This window comes from Bacillus rossius (assembly GCF_032445375.1).
Source record: "Bacillus rossius redtenbacheri isolate Brsri chromosome 4 unlocalized genomic scaffold, Brsri_v3 Brsri_v3_scf4_1, whole genome shotgun sequence".
In the NCBI taxonomy this organism is placed as follows: domain Eukaryota; kingdom Metazoa; phylum Arthropoda; class Insecta; order Phasmatodea; family Bacillidae; genus Bacillus; species Bacillus rossius.
The window spans coordinates 8,935,200-8,951,861 of NW_026962010.1; the positions used below are offsets into that span (position 1 = coordinate 8,935,200).

The 16,662-nt window shown below is 38.3% G+C and overlaps 1 protein-coding gene across 1 annotated transcript in view; it reads right to left on the reverse strand.

The window, feature by feature from the left end:
- LOC134541713 (sodium-dependent dopamine transporter-like) overlaps positions 1 to 16,662 on the reverse strand; it is a 110,846-nt gene that overhangs the window by 65,164 nt on the left and 29,020 nt on the right.

Sequence of the window (16,662 nt, forward strand, 5' to 3'; positions counted from 1 at the left end):
AATCTCCTCCAATGTTGACGTCGTCGTTGCCAACGGGATCTGCACCTTCTCCATCGTAGCTGTCGTCAAGGTTCCCGTAGACGATGGTACAACCTCCGAGTTCGACGTTAAAGACGGTAAAGATGCCATCGAGGTCTCAAGAACAGCTAATTGACACGTCTTATGCACCAGAAGAAACAAACTAGGTGATCCTTACACCGCCGACGTCAGTAACTAACTGAGCGTCCTGCTGTCTAGGACTCGCTTATATACATGCACCGTATGGAATAATACGCTAGTCAAATCAAGAACCATTTTCAATAATACTAGAGTCAAATCTACAAATTAAAAAAGAGGATCATTTGATCGAAAAAAAAATTCGATCTCTCCAATATACGCCAGGCTCCAAAAGGCTCCAACAGTCTTTTTGCTCCTATATTCATTGGCTTCATTATTAATTGACTCCAATATTCATCGGCTCCAATATTCATCGGCTTCAATATTCATCGGCTCCAATATTCATTGGCTCCAATATTCATCGGCTCCAATATTCATCGCCTCCAATATTCATTGGCTACAATATTCATCGCCTCCAATATTCATCGGCTCCAATATTCATCGGCTCCAATATTCATGGGCTCCAATTACTCCAAATGCTCCAATATTCAACGACTCCAATATTCATCGGCTCCAATATTCATCGGCTACAATATTCATTGCCTCCAATATTCATCGGCTCCAATATTCATCGGCTCCAATATTCATCGGCTCCAATATTCATCGGCTCCAATATTCATCGGCTCCAATATTCATCGGCTCCAATATTCATCGGCTCCAATATTCATCGCCTCCAATATTCATCGGCTCCAATATTCATCGGCTCCAATATTCATCGGCTCCAATATTCATCGGCTCCAATATTCATCGCCTCCAATATTCATCGGCTCCAATATTCATCGGCTCCAATATTCATCGGCTCCAATATTCATCGCCTCCAATATTCATCGACTCCAATATTCATCGGCTCCAATATTCATTGGCTCCAATATTCATGGGCTCCAATTGCTCCAAATGCTCTAATATTCATTGACTCCAATATTCATTGGCTCCAATATTCATTGGTTCCAATACTCATCGGCTCCAATATTCATTGGCACCAATATACATGGGCTCCAATATCAATTGGCTCCAATTGCTCCAAATGCTTCAATATTCATTGGCTCCAATATTCATTGGCTCCAATTGCTCCAAATGCTTCAATATTCATTGGCTCCATTAATTTGCTCGCTCCAATATTCATTGGCTCCAAAAGGCTCCAACAGTCTTTTTGCTCCTATATTCATTGGCTTCATTATTAATTGACTCCAATATTCGTTGGCTCCAATATTCATTGGATACATTATTCATTGTCTTCATCAGTCATTGACACCAACAGTCTTTTGGTTCCAAAAGTCTTTTGACTCCAAATATATTTGGCTAGAATTCTTCGAGTCTAAGAGACTATGAGGCCACATGGCTACGAGTCTAAAATAATCTAGCTGGTTACAAGTTATACATGGCTCGTGAGGCTACATAGCTACGAAACCTCTAGAAAACGAGTTTACGTGACTGTGTGGATACAGGAATACAAGTCTACATGACTACTTGGCTACGAAGCTACGAAGCTACTCGTCTACAAGGCTCCAATTGTCACATCTGTCTTCGACGGAATTTTCTCTTTTGCTCCAACTGCACCATCAGCATTGTTTTATAAGATTATAAGGCTACTTGCTTACGTAGCTTCAAGTCTACGAGGCTCCAATACATCATGGCTACGAGACTACGACTCATGAGGTTACGAGACTATGCGATTGCAAGTCTTCAAGGTTACGTGATCGCGAGGCTATAGGACTACGAAGCTTCCAGAACGCATGGTTACGAGACTGCATGTCTAATTGGCCGCGCGACTACGAAACTTCATGTCTCTAACTGTCTACAATAGCACTATTCAGTGGTGAGAGTTAATTTATCTCATGAAAAATATCCTGTTTAAAGTAGTGTCGATTATTGTCATCAGATGTCATCATGTGTTGCATGCAGGTAAATAATATTTATTTCTTTTATGCGGGATGCGGGATGCTCACTATCGATCGCAATAGAACGATGGCTTCGCTAGGCTCTATGGAAAAGGAATTTTGTTCTTCCAGTAAGTGTTTCACAGATTTCTCAAAGCATATTATTAATTTGACTGAGTAATGATATTTTTTTAAATTCCACCTGATAAAAATATCGCAAGTTTTGATTTAGTAGCAGAAAGTAACGAATTAAATGTAACTCCAAATAAAATGTCATGTCTCATTAGAAAAAAAAAATATCCATGCAGAGAGCGGTTTCTCAGAATAGTCAGAAGCACTTGAAGAAACCACAGGAATGATCGCAAAAACACGGGAAAAATTATCAAAATATTGACAAGAATAATCAGGAGCACACGGAGAAAACCACCATAATATTATCAATAATAATCGGAAAAACACGGAGAAAACCACCATAATATTGACAACAATAATCGGAAGCACACGGAGAAAACCACCACAAGTTTTCTTTGATATCATAAAAATTCAGAAAAAAATATTTAATAAATAACAAAAAAAAATTAATAAAAATTTTTAAATGACAAAATAAAATACAAAAATACATAAAATTCTGGCTTGTACTAGAACTATATCTTTGCTCAACAATGAGAAGTTCACAAGCTAGCAGAATCTGTTTATGTATTTTTGTATTTTATTTTGTCATTTAAAAATTTTTATTAATTTTTTTTTGTTATTTATTAAATATTTTTTTCTGAATTTTTATGATATCAAAGAAAACTTGTGGTGGTTTTCTCCGTGTGCTTCCGATTATTGTTGTCAATATTATGGTGGTTTTCTCCGTGTTTTTCCGATTATTATTGATAATATTATGGTGGTTTTCTCCGTGTGCTCCTGATTATTCTTGTCAATATTTTGATAATTTTTCCCGTGTTTTTGCGATCATTCCTGTGGTTTCTTCAAGTGCTTCTGACTATTCTGAGAAACCGCTCTCTGCATGGATATTTTTTTTTCTAATGAGACATGACATTTTATTTGGAGTTACATTTAATTCGTTACTTTCTGCTACTAAATCAAAACTTGCGATATTTTTATCAGGTGGAATTTAAAAAAATATCATTACTCAGTCAAATTAATAATATGCTTTGAGAAATCTGTGAAACACTTACTGGAAGAACAAAATTCCTTTTCCATAGAGCCTAGCGAAGCCATCGTTCTATTGCGATCGATAGTGAGCATCCCGCATCCCGCATAAAAGAAATAAATATTATTTACCTGCATGCAACACGTGATGACATCTGATGACAATAATCGACACTACTTTAAACAGGATATTTTTCATGAGATAAATTAACTCTCACCACTGAATAGTGCTATTGTAGACAGTTAGAGACATGAAGTTTCGTAGTCGCGCGGCCAATTAGACATGCAGTCTCGTAACCATGCGTTCTGGAAGCTTCGTAGTCCTATAGCCTCGCGATCACGTAACCTTGAAGACTTGCAATCGCATAGTCTCGTAACCTCATGAGTCGTAGTCTCGTAGCCATGATGTATTGGAGCCTCGTAGACTTGAAGCTACGTAAGCAAGTAGCCTTATAATCTTATAAAACAATGCTGATGGTGCAGTTGGAGCAAAAGAGAAAATTCCGTCGAAGACAGATGTGACAATTGGAGCCTTGTAGACGAGTAGCTTCGTAGCTTCGTAGCCAAGTAGTCATGTAGACTTGTATTACTGTATCCACACAGTCACGTAAACTCGTTTTCTAGAGGTTTCGTAGCTATGTAGCCTCACGAGCCATGTATAACTTGTAACCAGCTAGATTATTTTAGACTCGTAGCCATGTGGCCTCATAGTCTCTTAGACTCGAAGAATTCTAGCCAAATATATTTGGAGTCAAAAGACTTTTGGAACCAAAAGACTGTTGGTGTCAATGACTGATGAAGACAATGAATAATGTATCCAATGAATATTGGAGCCAACGAATATTGGAGTCAATTAATAATGAAGCCAATGAATATAGGAGCAAAAAGACTGTTGGAGCCTTTTGGAGCCAATGAATATTGGAGCGAGCAAATTAATGGAGCCAATGAATATTGAAGCATTTGGAGCAATTGGAGCCAATGAATATTGGAGCCAATGAATATTGAAGCATTTGGAGCAATTGGAGCCAATTGATATTGGAGCCCATGTATATTGGTGCCAATGAATATTGGAGCCGATGAGTATTGGAACCAATGAATATTGGAGCCAATGAATATTGGAGTCAATGAATATTAGAGCATTTGGAGCAATTGGAGCCCATGAATATTGGAGCCAATGAATATTGGAGCCGATGAATATTGGAGTCGATGAATATTGGAGGCGATGAATATTGGAGCCGATGAATATTGGAGCCGATGAATATTGGAGCCGATGAATATTGGAGGCGATGAATATTGGAGCCGATGAATATTGGAGCCGATGAATATTGGAGCCGATGAATATTGGAGCCGATGAATATTGGAGGCGATGAATATTGGAGCCGATGAATATTGGAGCCGATGAATATTGGAGCCGATGAATATTGGAGCCGATGAATATTGGAGCCGATGAATATTGGAGCCGATGAATATTGGAGGCAATGAATATTGTAGCCGATGAATATTGGAGCCGATGAATATTGGAGTCGTTGAATATTGGAGCATTTGGAGTAATTGGAGCCCATGAATATTGGAGCCGATGAATATTGGAGCCGATGAATATTGGAGGCGATGAATATTGTAGCCAATGAATATTGGAGGCGATGAATATTGGAGCCGATGAATATTGGAGCCAATGAATATTGGAGCCGATGAATATTGAAGCCGATGAATATTGGAGCCGATGAATATTGGAGTCAATTAATAATGAAGCCAATGAATATAGGAGCAAAAAGACTGTTGGAGCCTTTTGGAGCCTGGCGTATATTGGAGAGATCGAATTTTTTTTTCGATCAAATGATCCTCTTTTTTAATTTGTAGATTTGACTCTAGTATTATTGAAAATGGTTCTTGATTTGACTAGCGTATTATTCCATCCGGTGCATGTATATAAGCGAGTCCTAGACAGCAGGACGCTCAGTTAGTTACTGACGTCGGCGGTGTAAGGATCACCTAGTTTGTTTCTTCTGGTGCATAAGACGTGTCAATTAGCTGTTCTTGAGACCTCGATGGCATCTTTACCGTCTTTAACGTCGAACTCGGAGGTTGTACCATCGTCTACGGGAACCTTGACGACAGCTACGATGGAGAAGGTGCAGATCCCGTTGGCAACGACGACGTCAACATTGGAGGAGATTTCAACAGATGTGATACCACCATCATCCGAAGTTTCATCGTCAGCAATGGATTCTTCCACTAATGAAAAGCATACATTGCGTCGGTGCAAATACTGTGACGCATCATTTACTATTACCTCAAATGCTCGCAGACATGAAAGAAGCAGTTGTTCTAATAATGTTAAAAGAATACAATTTCAGTGCAATAAGTGCAAAAAACTAATTTCACGTCTTGATAGCTTACATCTTCATTATAAAAAATGCTCCGAGAAGTATAATGAACATGGTTATTGTTTTGACTCGTGTGTTGTACCAGCAAATGAGAATATATAAGTGGGACCCTGGTGATATGAACTTCAGTCCGTCTCTGGCTGCGGTGATGAACGGATCGGATAGACATTTAAAGTCATGTAAAAGGCTTTGTCCGTACAATAAGAAGACTGTTTGAATCGAGGAATCCACAAGACTTTAGTACTTTGTCTGTGTTTATTATGTACTTGTAGTAGATTAGAATGTATGTAATAAAAGTTTTTAAAAGAACTTGTGGTGTTTTTTATTTTCTCAAACCCGTCGCTTTTGTGGTATTTTTTTTAAAATTAAAGTTGATTGGTATCGGTCAGGGGTCGAACCAAGGACGGGAATCGATCTAATCAATCATTACTTTAATGAGTGAATTATTTAATGAATTTTGAACTTTTTCCCGAATCTCTAGCATTAAAATTACGGATTTTCAAGATGGCGTCCAAATTTCAAGATGGCGTGTGTCACAGTAATAAATGATTACTGCACTGTATCGGGTTAGAATAAAATTATCCAGATGGAAATGTACTCTATAATACGAGTACACACACACAAGATGGCATACTCCAGCAGGTGGTAGCTCCTGGTAGCATCTACTGAACATAAAATGTCGGATCCATGATGGTCGACAAGGACAAAGTCAAATTTCGAGGACAAAGTCAAATTTCAAGGTCAAGGTCAAATTTCAAGGTCAAGGTCAAATTTCAAGGTCAAGGTCAAATTTCAAGGTCAAGGTCAAATTTCAAGGTCAAGGTCAAATTTCAAGGTCAAGGTCAAATTTCAAGGTCAAGGTCAAATTTAAAGGTCAAGGTCAAAGGCCAAGGTCAATGATCAATGTCAACAGTTGAGGACAAAAGTATGGTGACCAGATAATTATACTACATGGTATCGGCACACTCTAGCAGACGAAAACAAGATGGTGGACTCCAGCGGATGAAGACAAGATGGTGGACATGATGTCATACCAGTTGATGATATAAACCTTGGTACTGGTGGTGGTAGATCAGTCTAGGTAGCTTTCATGGAGGAAGGATCGACCGTTTACTCTCGTCGGGAATCGAACCAAGGACGTACATCGATATAATCATACAGAATTTAAATACATTAATTTTTTGATGAATTTTGGAATTTTTCCCGATTTTCTAACATAAAAATTACGGATTTCCAAGATGGCGTCTAAATTTAAAGATGGCGAGCATAACGATAATTGCAACATTAATAGGATCTAATATGGTGGTCGTAACGTAAAGTGTAAGAATGACATGGTACTCAACCAAGATGGCGGGTGTAACAAAATATGTAACATTTATATAATCCAAGATGGCGACCGTAACGATAACTGCAACAGTGGTTTTTAATATTTTTTTAATTCGATTAAATAATTTTTTTAATGATTTTTAAAATTTTTCCCGATTTTCTAACATAAAAATTGTGGATTTTCAAGATGGCGGACGTAACGAAAATTGCAACGGTGACGTCATAATCCTATAAATGGCTTAACGCTGGCTTGAGTTAAGGATGCTTAAGCCAGTTTTAGGAATTTGTGTTCTTTCTAAGGCAAAAGACATTTGTGGTTTTTCGAAATCCTAATTTTCCATCGAAACGGGAATTTTTCCCTCGAAAACGGGAATTTTTTTTCTTAAAACGGGAAATTTTGAGTCATTTTGAGTCAATTTTGAGGAATTTTGAGGAATTTTTGCCGCCGTGACGTCACAATCCAAGATGGCGGTCGGCTCCCCGCTCCACAGCCAGAAGCCATGTTCCAGAAAATACATTTACATACTACTTACCACAACGCCGAAATACACTAACGCCGAAAAATGTGGCTCTGGGGAGGGGGGGCCACAGGAGCAAAATGAAAAACAACTGAATGGATTTGTGTGTGTTTCTTAAATGTATATTAACGCCGAAATACCACAACCTAACCAAACCTAGGCTAGCCTTACCTAGCCTAACCTAACCTAACCTTACCTAACCTAACCTTTGTGGCAGTCCTGCAATGACATTTTCGGCGTTAATGTATTTCGGCGTTGTGGTAATTCGGCGTTCTGGTACGCAGCAGTTTTCTAGCTGTCGGCGTTGTAGTCAATTTGGCATTCGGCGTTATGGTTTTCGGCGTTATTGTACGTTCGGCGTTGTGGTGTGTCCCCCCCCCCCCCCTCGGTCACACGTCCCGCGCGCCACCTGACATTGGTCATCTTCCGCGAATCTTACCTGTATGACATCACACACGATCGCGCGCGTGTGTGAGACGTATGTAGTGCTTCACTCTCCAAAAATTTCATTTTGAGACGAGTGTATTTTTAAATAATTTTTAGGTATGGTAGGTACGCTACCAAAATTGTTATGGGTTTCAGCGTAAATGACTGCAGCATTCCAAACCAGGTAGCATAATGGCGCCTTCTTAACGTTTACACACTGCGCTTATTTTAAGTGGGAATTAATTGCTAAAGAATGTGAGTTCCGGGCTATATTGATTGCTTCTTGGAATACATACCTTTTTTTTTCGAGATGTTTGTGAATGCGATTGTCATACAAGACTGTCCCACGACAAACTGAATTTTCGTGATGTTATGTAGGTTTATGTGACAAGACATCGTGGAACGTTAAATAAGTAGTTCATGGCGAAACATATATTTCTTAGTTAAACATACGCATTTTTAACAGATAAGTAACGGTTCTAATTTTTGAGAAAAATGCATAACACACTAAGTACCTATATACTTTCATGAGCCTTCACGGTAGGACTGAATTCATGCAGTTTACATACAATCCTGTTTCAGTTTGGAAAAATGTGAGGAACGGACTGAGATAAACGAAGCACAGCCGGTAGGCAAATAAAATATAATGTATTTTTTTGATACTACTGACGTATAATTATTTCAAACGTGTAAGATAATATCCACACGAAAAATAGGATCGTATGTCAATACCATAACATAATCGGTTGTTACATAACTTCGTAAGTGAATACAGAGAGAATAGAGGACGCATGTAAAAAAAAGAATGGTTAACGGGTTGGATAGGTTGCTGCAATATTATTTCAAAAGTCGTCACGGCTGTTAATTTGAAAATTTTGAAGGTCTATGTCAAGGTCAATATTGTCACCGTGATGTCACAATCCAAGATGGCGGACACCGGCACTTGGTACTTCAGCCTGCAGCCTGGAGCAGGAGGAACCAAACTATACTTACTTATATGTATATGTGCATACATCAAACTTTAATATCCTCTTATAGTATTTGCAAGCTATTTCTTGGCAACTGGGTACAAGGTAATCTTTTGTAAAAGTGTGTGTGTGTGTTTGGGAATGCTGGGGAATACTTGCACGGCGCAGCGGGAGCTCAAGGCTGCTGTGCGCGCGAAGCAGGCGTCGGGAAGCCTACGATTCACTCGTCCTTCTGGACATACCCGAATACTCACGTTGGCAAGCCTTCTTTCAACAGACGAGAGAGCCAAACGCCCGATCGTGCATCTTCGGTTTTTTTTTTTTGTTCATTGTAAATAAATATACAACTCATGATAACTAATGGTCAATTAGGTTAGGTTAGCTACATTATGAATACTTTGAAAAATTATGGACGGTTGATTTGGTTAGGATAGCTACGTTAAAGATACTGTGAAATCATGTAAACGGTTTCCCCCCAAATATATACACCTGTGATGGTACGGGAAAAAAAAGCGAGCGTGAACTTCGGGGAACTTCGGGTTTGGCTCTCTCTCGTCTGTTGAAAGAAGGCTTGCCAACGTGAGTATTCGGGTACGTCCAGAAGGACGACTGAGTCGTAGGCTTCCCGCAGGCGTCGAGTGGCGACGCCTCCATTATCGGGCGCCGCGGCGCGCGTCAAAGGGGGGATGGCATGTCCCCGGGCGGGGTGTTGGCGCCGACAGCCAATCCGGCGGCGCGCCCACCCCAGTCACAGAACAACCTTCAAACGGAGACCGTCTTCATCCGCCGCGCACGGAACACAGGAAGTTGGAATTTCCACCGACTAAACATTGGCACCGACTAAACATTGGCTGCGGGTTCGTCACGGAAAAAAAAAAAAGTATGTCGAATTCATTTCTACAACTCACGGTATGAGACAGGATGGTAAATGCTAAGTCTTTGGAGTTGGAGCTGAATAACTGGTATATTGCAAACAATATATAACAGTTTTTGACGTGACAACGTCTAATAAATCGATGAACGCCGACTGCACGCACGAAAAAGTGTCCCGTAACGCACATTGTCCCACTACGATGTGTCCCGTTACGCTCATTGTACGCTTGCGCCGCATCTATCTCTCTTCCACTCGATTGGAACAACCATCGATTTGACTTTTCAATTATGTTTTCGTCGTTTTAATTATTAATATTATGTAATTTAACAATCGTCCACCGATTTTCAGCACAATCGGTACGGTTATTTAAAAGTAATGTTGAATTTTCAAATTCGTTTTTGTACGAACAATGGTGTTTTACAGTTACACATAATTCAAATTACACCCGGGATCTTTTGCACAATGTTTTCAAAAAAATATTGTAACACGTTATAAATAAGTTTGGTGTATTTGGGATGCGTATTTGTTATAAAATCGTATTATAAAAACCAAATAATATTATTCCCCTACGGTGCTGCCATCTACGGTGACGGACGCGAAACGAACGAATCGCGCAATCTATCCCCTTCCGCGGCAACCAGGCACTCGTTAATACATATTTTCCTTTGTTTATCGCGAGGGGCGTTATTATTAACTAATTATAAATAAAATTTCGTGCCCGGGACCACAAATGCATATCATTTTGATCACTGGAAGACATAAAAACGTAAAATATTCTCGACGAATTTTAATATCGGCTCCAGCGCACCATGAGCGTCTGGGTTGGAGATTAAAGCCGAAATTCTTTCTTGAACTCACTAATACTTATTTTATTAACTGCAAGGGCATTTTTATTAAATCTATGTTTAATTTCACGACGAACAAACTTCGTCGTTAAATGTGTAATTGCGAAAAAGCGTAAAACATTCTCGACGATCTTGAAGTTTAATAGCAAACATGTATTTAAGTTGTAGTTAAAATAATCACTTCGTTAAAGTAATAAACATATTTGAATTAATAAGTGCAAATAAAAGTAAATTTATCAATTAAATTGTAGATTTCATTTCACTCCTTCTTTGTATCCATACAAAATAGTGATAATTCAATAAAAATGATTCAATTTTATTCATAAAAGTATGCAATCATTTAATCAATGTTTTGTTATGACGTTGTCACGTTAAACTATCGTCCGTAAACCGACTTTACAGACAACCATTTTTTTTTTTTTTTTTTTAGATTGAAATCCAAGTGGCTGGATCGCTTTATTTAGAGACATGCCAATCAAATCCTCAGAGCTTCAAATACCATAAAATCCTTAGTATTCGAATGGTTTGATCTTTAAGGAAACAGATTCCAAGAAAAATAATATTAGAGGGAATGTAAATTTAAAAAATTTACACTTATTATCTCTGAATTTTACAGGCTAAATGTTTTTTCGTGCCACCTGTTACCATTCCCCAAGATATTGTAATTATATAAATAATATTACAATATGTGTTGATTCTGGTAACTCAATGTGTGAAACAACAATGTAAAGGGTAGAATGTTTCAACACCATAGATAATATTTTTCATTTTTTGCACGTTATTTTATTTTTACCCTTGACACCTGGATTCGAATTCCGAGGGGTATATATGAGGAAATATCAAGGACTCGAATTCAAGATACGAGTAAATTGGGATTTTACCCATCACTACTTTTAATCAAAGAATGTTCTACAACCTTTGCAATTATTTCATTTTTCATTGCGACAAAAGGAATCAACACTTGGCGGTAAGCAACCCCCAATTATTTCAGCGAAATAATTTTACAGCTACAAATTTTGCTGTGTTTGCAGATATTTTTGGTCAAGGAAAGCTTGGTGTTTCAGCTCAAATACACTCCATGTTATGTGAAACTAACAGTTGTTCAACTCCAACATAGTTGTTAAGGGGGTGCTTTCCATTTCAGGTCATGATTTTATATTTATATCAGTCACTGATAAACTTTTAGACTTTTTTCCATTGTTTAGCTTTCACGAAATGAAAAATATATACAGCGCATACTTTTTGAATCATTAGCTGCCAAAGTTACATTTTTAACTTTTTTGGGTTGTACAAATAAGGAGAATTAAATTTAATGCAAAACTGAAACTTTTTTGGTTTAACTGCAATGCCACTGGCTACTTCAAGATATGGTTTGCATTTCTATCACAAAAACTCATTTCAATGTTTCTTCGCTGTCAAAATCGTAACAAACTTGAGAATTTTGAAATGCCAGGTAAAATTAATTAATTATTTTTTTGAAAGAAATTCAAACCATTTCTTGAAGTAGCCAGTGGTATTGCAGTTAAACCTAAAAGTTTGTTCTGCTATAAATTAAATTCTCCTTATTTGTACAACCCAAAAACGTTAAAAATGTAACTTTGGCAGCTAATTATTCAAAAAGTATGCGCTGTATATATTTTTCATTTCGTGACAGTTAAACAATTGAAAAAGTCTACAAGTTTATCTGTAATTACTGTAATTATAAAATCTTGACCTGAAATGGGAGGCACCCCCTTAACGGGTAGGTTTCTCCGTAGATAAACCGGTTTAATTCGGGATTATATCCACGTGTGGCTGTCCACTGCGCCGAGTATTTGCTCGTGAGTTGTGTTACCCGCTCCCTCGTGTATGGCTGCAATCACGAAGTGCTTTGGGAAGAGAAGGGTTGAGGGTCGCTGACAGAGAGAGAGAGAGAGAGAGAGAGAGAGAGAGAGAGAGAGAGAGAGAGAGAGAGAGAGAGGAAGGAAGGGCGAGGTGCTGTTAATAGCGCTGTCAGCGACAATTAACCCCGTAAAATTGAGTTACTATAGGCAAAGGATACATATTTTTTTCCCGTCGTCGGCGCACTCCCTCGCCTAGACTAGTCGAGCAGTTTGGAAGCAAGCGGAACGAGACGTTATTGTGTGTGGCACACGGGGCCTTTTCTGTTAGCATACACTGTTTAAAACAGGATTTTCAGGTAGTCTACGGAGTAATGTTATATATTTTTTGTAACGTTTAAAACCTTTTCCTAAAGCAAAATATCCACTAAATTTAAGATGTATTATCGCGAACATCACGAATGTTTTACGAAGAGTGCATTTTTAAGAAACATGAGTCAGTGTCGATGCACTTTATTCCGTTTAATATAAAACTGGACCGCGGTTGATTCGATGACGTAAAATATAGAGCGTGGACTTAACTGAATTCAGTGTCGTAGTGGTTAAATCAATCGTCTCTCGGCAGGGCTGTACCTAACTTTTCGTATCGGGAAATGTGGCGGATGTTGCGTGCTGGCACGTGGGTGTTCTACTGGTTCTCCCGTTCCCACGTTCCATGCGTTCTTTTCCCGCTGCTTGCAGGCAGGGACTGGAAATATTGGGAAGCCTAAGATGTACATCAAGTTCTGTCCCTGCCCGAACACGCCCGAACTATTCACCTTCAGCCAACCTCGAGTTTATTTATATATATTTATATTTCTCTGTTTATTTTAATGTAGCTATACTAACCTAACTAACCGTCCATAGTGTTTTAAAGTGTTTTAATGTAGCTAACCTAACCGACCACTTTTAATATTTGAATTCATTTTTCCTGCGCAAAAATAAAACAAATCCCGAGGTTGGCCGAAGGTGAATATTCAGGCGTGTTCGGGCAGGAACAGAACTTGATGGACATCTTAGGCTTCTCGGAAATATTAGAAGTTTATTTTCGTGATCCGCTGGCATGAAATCTCACACTGGTGTCATTCTAAAAGTTAAAACCGTGTTGTTGTGACGCGTCGCGCAGTTATGCCCCCCCCCCCCCCCCCCCCGGCCCATTAAAGGACTTTCCATTTCCTTCGCTAACAGCGAGCTGCAACGGTAGTTTACTGTTTATAGTGAGTGGCATTTTGAAATGAGTGACAAAATTAAATAGGTATTTCACCAAGTGTGAGGTTGGTAGTGCGATATGCTTTTGGAACGCGGAAAAATTCCACCCTATCTAGATGTACACACAGATAACCAAGGTTTATGATAATGTGATGAATGAAGCTTGATTTCGAAAATGGTGCATCATGTTTAGAGGCGGGCGAACGAATATTCGCGACGAAGAACGCTCGGGCCGACCTTCAGTTGTGACTGACGAACTCAAGTCCAGGAATGAGGAAAAAATTAAACAGGATGTACGCTTCATCAAATCAGTTCAACGAACTGAAAGAGTACGTTAAGAACTAGTTCAACAACTTGGCATAGAAAAGCTGGCGATACGCTACGACAAATGTTTAAATTTAAACGGTGACTACGTAGAACGATAGCTTAGGTATTATATATATGTGCTGTAAAATAAGTGCTGTTTCATTATTGTAAATAAAAATATACAGGGAAAAAATACTTTTTTTTTAGAATGACCCGCATATTATGCGTGTTTGTTCTGTGATCGTCCCATTGATTATGGAAATAGTTTGCAGCCGTTTTCAAGCGAATCACAGACGTTTGATAGCACTGCAACCGAACTCTTATTGTTATAGTCACTAGCAACAAGGTTTTGCGCTCACCGATTCTAGATACTGAACACAATACGCTGGAGTATATCAATCAGTCACATTTTCCCACAAAATACAAGTACAAACAGGACAAATTAACGGTTTCATTTCGCGATAGGTAGAGACCGGAAAAATTCGTGGGTTCATTTTGTGATATGCTAAAATTCAAATAATTATACCGTTGTGCTGCTTCTGCTATTGGTTCACTGTTAATATGTAGGACTCTTGGCCAATTAGAGAACATCAGTCAAAGAAGAATCCAATCACAAGTTACCCACTTGAGACGCCTGAAAATTCCGCACCCAATGAACAGGCGCGCAGTTTGCCCCAGTAGGCAGAGGATAGTGAAGTCTATCCCGAAGGTCATTGAACTCGCGAATTATTCCAGTCTCTAGCGAAAGGATATAATTCAAATGCCTCTACCGTTGTGCTGGTTTTGCTATTGGCTCACAGTTTAACCGAAGGACCTTTAGCCAATGATAAAACTCTTAACCCAGCAATAAGTAGGGCCATGCATTTTTCACGAAAAGTTTTTTGAGACTAGCTGAGAGTTAAAACACTTTAGCTTCGCGGGTTTCTCTCAGGCACATCTACTGTTAGAACACCAATCACAGTAATTCAGTGCGGAAGCAAACGCGTCCTGAGAGGCCTGGTCCAATGAGGAAATGGCTTCTCTTGCAGACGGCCGCCAGTTGCCAGGAAGGAACTGCTGGCCAGGATTTTGTGAAGGAGGCAGGCCAGTATAACCATTAAAAAGTTTTCAGTACATTTTCTTTTTAATTGAGTTTTAAAAGAAAAATGTCACACTAAACTATTAGGGAACAGTACGCTTTAAGAAGATAAACGTTTACACATATAAATTTAAGTAATGATTTAGCTTGAAAAAGATAACTGTACATTTTATATTTTGGTTTTTTATTTAATTTTTCAATACTTTTTCCTTAACTCAATTGTCAGATGTTTTCGTTAAAATAAGTCTTAAATACATATATATTGTTATTTAATAAATGAAACACACATGTCGAGTTTGTAAGAAAGACATGCTTACATCTAACATGTGTGCAAACCGACATTAAATATAAACTTCCATAAAACAATTCCTGCCGCCTAATGTATGAAGCATGATGGACTATATGTGGAAGGAAATGCATATTGTAGCCCACTATAAGCATTACAACAATCCTTCCAAATAAAAGCGCTCTGTAACCTTATGCTAGCTAAGTTGCTGTAATTTTCTTATTGTCTTTACTGGTGTTTTTCATTTAAATCCTTGAAGGGAGGGTCTGGACCCACAGACCTCCTCCTAGCTACGTCCTTGCCCTGGCGCAGACATAGGCCTACCTTATTGCAGTCTAACCGACTTTCAGTTTTTTGTCACGAAAAAATGCCTACCCCTACCAACCAGTATCGAATCTTAAACTATCCAGTTGAGACGTCTCACACGCCAACAGTCAATGAAAAATACGTATTTACCCGAAAATTTGGAGTAGTACAAATTATGGTCTAGAGGTCGTTGAAACCGCGAATTTTTCCTGTCTCCAAATAAAACTATATCCTCCCATATTTCATTACCATTACTCTAACACACTTGTGTTGCTCATTTTTTACATCCCGGAGATGAACTTTGTTATCAAAATACACCTTGATAATTGGCAAGACTACTCTCTCCTATCGATGGATTTGAAAGTTGTCAGCTCGTCAGATTCTTCTTCCAGCAACTCTAGTAGATATCTCTATCCGTGGCCTACCTGATTCTCTACATAGTGTTCAAATCACCGCACCGATCAAGTTCCGTGTATTGGAAGTGGATTTTTAGTGAAAGTATTAGCATAAAAATTGCTGTCGAAAACTGAACAAATCAAAGCTTTGTGCTTGAATAACATGTTTTAATCCTAGTGTTACATGATCAGTTTAACAAATATTGTTCGGTTCCATTCTTAACAAGAGGATATTTAGTGTGAAAAGATATATACGTATTCTCAATTTTTAGAAAACATAATAGTGTTCTTTAACACCTTGATCCTAAATTGTAACATACTTCGTCTACTGAAGGTTGACATTTATAAAAAAAAATTGTTTTTCTGTAAAGTCGGTTTACGGATGATAGTTTAACGTGACAACGGCATAACAAAACATTAATGAAATGATTGCATACTTTTATGAATAAAATTGAAACATTTTTACTGAATTATAAATATTTTGTATGGATACAAAAAAGGATTGGAATGAAATATACAAGTTTCTTTTATTTGCACTCATTAATTCAAATATGTTTATAACTTTAACGAAGAGATTATTTTAACTATAACTTTTATACATGTTTGCTATTTAACTTCTTCCATTCTCTGTTACCTATTCTGTTAAGGATAGGACGATGATAGGAAAAGTAGGAAACGAATGGGAGTGTTT